Source organism: Amia ocellicauda, chromosome 3 (genome assembly GCF_036373705.1).
Source record: "Amia ocellicauda isolate fAmiCal2 chromosome 3, fAmiCal2.hap1, whole genome shotgun sequence".
Classification (NCBI taxonomy): domain Eukaryota; kingdom Metazoa; phylum Chordata; class Actinopteri; order Amiiformes; family Amiidae; genus Amia; species Amia ocellicauda.
In genome coordinates this window covers 56,955,809-56,963,253 of record NC_089852.1, presented here as the reverse complement: position 1 = coordinate 56,963,253, position 7,445 = coordinate 56,955,809, and positions in this window count along the sequence as shown.

Sequence of the window (7,445 nt, the reverse complement as noted above, 5' to 3'; positions counted from 1 at the left end):
CAAATTCCTTTCTCAGCAGGTAATACTGCAGGTTCTCAAGAGCCCACTTGATGGCAAGACACCCATTTTCAATGGTGGAATACCAGGTCTCCCTAGGCAGGAGTTTGCGGCTCATATAAAGTACAGGCCATTCTTCTCCTGTCTTCCCCTGTGCTAACACGGCTCCAATGCCTGTGGCCGAGGCATCCACCTGTGCCAAGAACTGCTGGCGGAAATCTGGGCTCTGTAGAACTAGAGTTGAACATAGGTGGGTCTTCAGGCTCGTGAAGGGTTCTTGGCTGCCTTGGTGGTCAAATTGGTCAAGGGCACAGCAATCAACACGAACTAGGGAATGAATCGCCAATACCACCCAACAATACAGAAGAAAGACCATACTTCCTTCTTGGTGTGGGGTCTCGGGCTGTTACGGTTGGCCTTCACCTTCTCCACCTGCGGTCATACTTCTCTGTTTCCCAGCTGGTAACCTAGGTAGCGGGTCTCATGCCATGCCCACTCACACATGGCTAAGTTCAGGGTTAGTCCAGCCTCATGGATATGCAAGATGGTCATCCTAGGTGTTGCTGTAGATGACAACATCATCCAGATAGGCAGCACATCAGTCTTCACAGCCCTGAAGCATTTGGTCCATGAGGTTGCTGAAAGGCGGCAGGTGCCCCATGTAACCCGAAGGGCATCACTATGAACTGGAACAGTCCAAGAGGGGTTCTGAATGTGGTGTATTCCCTAGACTTCTCCTCCAGGGGAACCTGCCAATACCCCTAACAGAGGGCCAAGGTGGTGATGAAGTTGGCCTGCCTGATACTTTCCAACAGATCATCGATATGAGGCATTGGGTAGGCATCAAACTGGGAGATGGCATTAAGCTTTTGGAAGCCCATACACACCCTGAGGGACCCATCTTTCTTTGGAACAATCACAATCGGGCTACTCCATTCACTTAATGATGGCTCAATCACACCCAGTTCCCTCATGGTGGTGATCTCCATCTTCAGTGCCTCCACCAGCCTCCACCAGGTCTTTCCTGGCTTCTGCTGAAACAGGGCTGGGAACTCACTGAAGACCTTCTGCAGCTCTGCTTCCTGTCCTCCATCCAGATGCTCCAAGCTCACCATGGACTGCTGTCTCATCACCTCCATGTCCCACTCCCTCTTCTCATTATCCTCCACCTTCCTCACCATCATTAATGTGGCCTTCCTCTCCTTCCATTCCTTGACAAATTGACATGGAATGTTTGCCTCTCTTTGCCCTTATCGGGATGGTGGACTTCATAGGTGACAGGACCCATCTTGCGGAAGATAGTACAGGGCCCCTGCCACTTTGCCAGCAGCTTACTGGTGGAAGAGGGCAGAAGGAGCAGGACCTTCTGTCCAGGCTGGTATTCCCAGCGCACTAATGACTTTGGGGGTAGTAATCGATCGCAATGGAACTGCCTCAGGGTACCTGGTAGCATAGTCACAGACCACCAGGATATACTGGTACGCTGAGCTGCTCCTCTTCAAGGGTCCCACAATGTCCATAGCAATGCATTGGAAAGGAGTGGCGATTACCAGCAGTGGATACAATGGGGCTCTCTCGGACCTATGGACATCACTTGTTTTCTGACAAACAGGGCATATGGTGCAATAGGACTGTATGTCAGTGTACATGGAAGGCCAAAAGAAACATTAACTTATTCATAGGTAGGTTTTCTGGTGTGCTAGGTGTCCTGACCATGGGATGGTGTGTGCTAAGTGTAGTACAAGTGGTCAACAACATGTGGGCACAAGTAAACGCTTTCCCTCAGTACCCTTAACATATAGTACACCATCTTCAATAACAAACCCCTCTTCACAGTGTTTCACAGATTTGGCTGTCAAAAAACAATTATTTCAAAGACATATCTGCAGCTTGTAAGACAGCAATATCTTCAGTGATCTTCCATTCACTGATCTCAAGCCCTGCTATGGTGACAGCAGAAACAGGGGTACCCAGGTACTTTTCGTTACATTGTTGCCAATGGGACTTTCTTGGCCCTTTGGTTACATCCTGACACAGACTATCACATAAGTCTGGCAATGGCTGCAAACCTGCTTTTGCTTGGGAACGTGTAAGCACAGGACATGCAACATTAACTTTTAGAGAGTCCTCAACCTTAGGTTTTTACAGCAGTTCACAGAGCACCGTCAATTCCCTCCTCAAAAGCATGTCAGCAGGTAAACCTTCAACCACCCCAATATTCAACAAGTATAACTGTTCATTGACCATTACTGTAACATCTGCACTGGGATATACCTTCTGATCCCCATGTACACATTGAATGAGAGTAGTCCATAATCCATAGTGCTGTTGTCACGGTTCCCCAGTACACATCCTCTCTCTCCTCTAGAGGCCGCTATCTCCCTGTCCTTCCTTTCCCCTCATTGTTCTCTTCTAATCTGTCAATCACTCTATTAACATTCCGGTCTCCCATGTGCACGCTTACTACATACCTCTGTTTCCATTGGCCCTGCACCTGCCTTCCCAGTCCTTGTGCCCCTTCTTAAACCCTTCACTGCCCTCACTCGGGGTGAAGTCTCGTCAGCCCTGCCTGCAATTCCAAGCCCTGTTCCTGATCCTCCGAGCCCTGTTCCTGTTCCTCCGAGCCCTGTTCCTCCGACCATTGCCCATGACCATGACCACGTCTTCGCCCAGCCCTTGTTTGCCCTGTTTGCCGGTATCCGACCCACGCCTGTCCGACCATCCCGCGATCCAGCACTGCATTTGGGTCCCCTATTCCCGAGCCCCCAAGGCACACGTGACAGCTGTCTGGCACATGACATTTCTTTATGAGAGACACTGAGCTTCCAGTATCTAAGAGTGCATGCACTGACTGCTCATTAACAATCATTTGGCAAAAAGAGTCATCCCTCCACATGTCACTGATGCTCAGAGGGTTCTGTCACATTCATGTTTTGAAAAATGCCATTGAGTTCTATGTCACTGTTTTGAAAATTGACAATATTGTTCCAAAAAATGCTTGTATGCAATTGAATAAACACTCAAATTTACCAGATGAATTAATCAGTCATATTAAACAGTATCTAGTTCTAGTTTTAATCTAGTTTCAGTCAGATATTTTATAAGGATGCTAACATTAGCAACCTTTGATACCAGTATTGTTAATTATATTAACAATAGCTTCTTACTAAATAATGTTACTCTTCTGCCTTCAGCATGTCACGGTCACCTAAACAGAAAGTCGGCATTTGAGTCCTTAAAAATATAAAATAAATATAGAGAATTGCCAACAGAAGTTTGGGCATTGTTTTCTCATGTTGAAGCTCTTGTCGGGTGGCTGTTAATTGTCCCCGTACCCTCAACCGAAGCAGAGAGAAGTTTTAGTGCACTGAAAAGACAATCTCCTGCAGAACTGCTGTTCAATCAAAAGATAAGAACCAAAATTCCCACTGTCCCAATTTCTGTTCAATCTATATCATCACAACAACTCTTCATCATCATCATACCAATGTAACACCTTTCCTTTCACAGAAGGTGTGCTTAGTCATCTTCTAATTGCTGCCAACGCCTCATGAGGTCTCCTAAATAGCGCGGGAGTTAGGGGTACTTTTAATTGTCAGGAATCTTTATGAATAGATTTTACTCCTAAGGGTAAAAGTATGATCAATTTGATGTCACTCTCAGATGATGCACTACGGACAGATCAGCCGCAGTGTCGCTGGTTCCACATTTTTGGTTTGATCAACTTAACTAATTACCAGTCAGACCTGAGAAATTCTTGGGGGGGCACTGGGGTGGCCAAACAGATTTCGGGGGGGCCATAGCCATGGCCCCTAGACACGCCCCTTTATTGATGATAGTTTTTTCCCCTACCTTTTCCTCTCATGTCTTCCATATTCACCATGTTTTGAGCAGCCTTCTGCATAACGGATTGTATGTGAAAGGTGAAACTTGCAAGTTCCACGGTGAACAGGTCAGTGTCTTTGGTTATGCCATCAATGCTAAGGGAGTGCGTATAGATCTCTGGAAAGTACAAGCTGTCACAGACCTACCCCAACCTCCTGGGCTTTGCTAACTTTTATAGGAGATTCATACAGAACTTCATTGCTGCAGCAGCTCCCCTAACATCCCTCCTCAGAGGTGCTGCTCGCAGTCTTCCTTGGATACCCTCAGCATCTCCTGCTTTTGCGCAACTGAATACTCTCTTCACCACAGCGCCAATATTGAAGCATCAGAACCCCTTGCTTCCCTTTGTCGTGGAGGTGAATGCTTTGGAGTGGGGGCAGTGTTGTCACAATGCCACAGCCAACCACATGCCTTTTATTCCTGGAAATGATCCCCCGCCGAGGGTATTTACTACATCGGGATCCAGGAACTGCTGGCCATCAACCTGGCATTTGAGGAATGGCAATCACACTTTTCTTGTTCTCTGGATTACATATGCTCACTAAGATGCTCAATACCCAACAAGTGTGATGGTCACTATTCTTCGAGTTTTGATTTCACGTTCTCTTACCAGCCAGGCTCCAAAAACACTAAGGCGGATGTTTGATCCAGGTTATTCGACTCAGACAATGTCTCTGTTTCTACAGATCCTTTATTATCATCAACGTGTCAAGAACCTATACGATGGGACATCATGACACAGATCCACCATGGCACTGGCCACCAACCCAACACCCCCGACTCCCCTCCATGCCTGACCTATGTCCCCGCTTCAGTACATCTCCAGCTACTGCAGTGGTTACATTCCTCTCCAGCCTGCAAACATTTTTCATCATACACTGATTCTCAGTGATTCTGTCTCAAGTACTTATTACAGGTGTTTAAATCACCCTGTGCATGGTGGCCTTTAGAGTATACAAAGATTTTTCCTCTCTTGCTATTGTTAATGATGCTGGTCAGAATAAACAAATGTGTTTGTCCACTTCACTAAGCAGACTCTTGCAGATTGAAGAACCTTAAAAATGTCACAGAGTCAGAGTCTTTCTTCACACAGTCATGGGCATCTGGAATAAAATGCCCAGTCACATTGCTGAAGCTGACAGATTTGGATGCTTTAAGACAATGCATGATGAGATTCATAGATCATTAAGATACTAGCAATCAAACAAGCAATATGGGCTGAATGGCCTGCTCTCGTCTGGAAGCTTTTTCATTGTTTTTATGTATTTAACTGGACATATGCTTGGCTACAAAATACGATGATAATTTGTATTATTATACATTCTCCCATTTACATCATGCCAGAACTATCTTTTAAAATGTTGAGCATCATAATAATGCAGCAAGACTATTGATGCAGCTCTGAATCTCTTAGAGCTGATATCGAACATCTGCAAAGTGGTATTTACTGTGGGAAATGAATAATCAATACCTAACAGCAAATTAAGTAATAGCATTCTTTGTGCTCCTGCATATTATACTACACTCAACAGCTATCACAGGCACACAATCAATCTTCAAATAGGAGTATTTGTATGACAGCTTAATTGCCTGTCATACTAACGCAAGTGTTTGGAATATCTTTGACAATAATAACTATTGCTTTTTTGTCATGGATTTTTAAATTATTATTATTGTTATTGTTGTTGTTATGATACAAGTTGAGCAGAGCTGATAATGTCTAGGCTGTCTAAAGAAAATTATTGTACATTGGTGGTACATAACATGTGCATATATACCATCATCATTTGCCTTTGTTGATCCACTGTTGGATGAAGGCCTCCCTAAGATGTTTCAACTAGTTTCAATGTTAAGTGTCTCTCTTGCAGGATACCCCAACAAAGCTTCTGATCTCATCTTCCCAAATTCTGTGTGTTCAAAAAAGAAACAAACTCTATTTTACACTGGTGCAACCACTTCCGGCACACTCACACAACAATACACTGAAGGACAACAGAAAGGGATTTAAATGGAGTACATTAATTTTCATGATTTCTTCAAACTTATCTATGTTTGTGAACTCAATCTGTTGCTGATCAGTAAGATCTCTGTTTATCTTGGCTTAGCTGTAGACAATTGTAAGACATCCTAACTCCTTTCTCTCTAGCTCCTTTATATAGTATATTAATTTACTATGCTATAAAACACCAAAGAAGTGTAGCTGATATAAAACCAATTGCAAACCCCTCCAGCTCCTTTATTAAAGAATTGCTCATATTGATTATTTAAAAAAAAAAAGTATTTAATTGCTTATAAAACTAAAACCACAATTGAAATGAAGATTGAACTCTCACCCACAAAACCTTCTTGTGAGACTGCCTCTATGGCAAACTCCTTCAAAAAATCAAGTCTTGCTTCTTAAGGAAAAAGTGTTTAACTCCAATAATACAGACAAATAACAAGTACATTTTCTATACCCGACATTCAGAATTAATTACACCTATTTATTTAAATAAAGACCCAAATAAAATTTTAAATCAGATTATTCAAATTAATGATGATGTTACATCACAACTGTAAAAATGTAAAGTGATTGCTAATCAAATACGAGGTTGTGTAATTCTTATTTGAAATCACTTAAAAATCTGGATCTGTTCACTATTACCACTGGATAATCATGAGTGACTACTAAGCAGAATCTACGCTGTGTTGCAGAACTGAAACATTGCTTGGAGGAAATTGACAGTGAGTAGTAGCCACTAATCTCTTTTCACTGCATCATTTATCAGGGGAGTTCGTAAACACACATTCAAATCTGACTATATTCCCAGAGATGCAGTGGCCACAGTGGTTAAAATCATCAGTTTCATTTGTTTAAAGGCTTTCAATCACATACAGTTTATTGAGTTATTCAAAGAGGTGCAGGCAGAGCACACAGAGGTCATCCACTTTACTAATGTTCATTGGAGGAAAACAGTGGGCATTCTAGAGATTTGTCTTCCTCAAATTAGAGAACTTAAATGTATTTTTATTTTTAAATGACTACTCAACTCTGTGACTCCAAAATTAAGTCAATGGGCAAGAAAAGCAGCAAGCATTTGGAATCAAAGATAATGCAAATATATCCAGAGTTATACATCTGCATTGTAGTTGCATTACTTTTTATTCTGTTTATTTTTGGTAATGCACTAATTAATGATGTCATCCAATTTTACATCACATAGCAAGATGTACCTGAAGGGTGGGAGAGGCTAGTAGGAGTACATGAAGGCTAGCTTAAATGGCAGCAGGTTTGTGTTCCAAGCATATAATTTAATGTGAAACTGAGCATTACAGTTAGGTACAGTTGTCGGTAAAATAATAAACTAATAGGGGCTTATAAAAAAAGCATAACCCATCTATTTATCTATGTATTTTATTGTAAAACAAAAAAATAATCATACATTTTTCTAGGAGGTTGTTTATTATTTTTTTTAATTTTGTTTCTCTCGGTTTAACCGCTAATATCAATAATTTTCTGTAAATACATGTTTGGATATTTACATTTCAATTTTTTAGTTTAAATGCAACTGAGTGAAACTTCA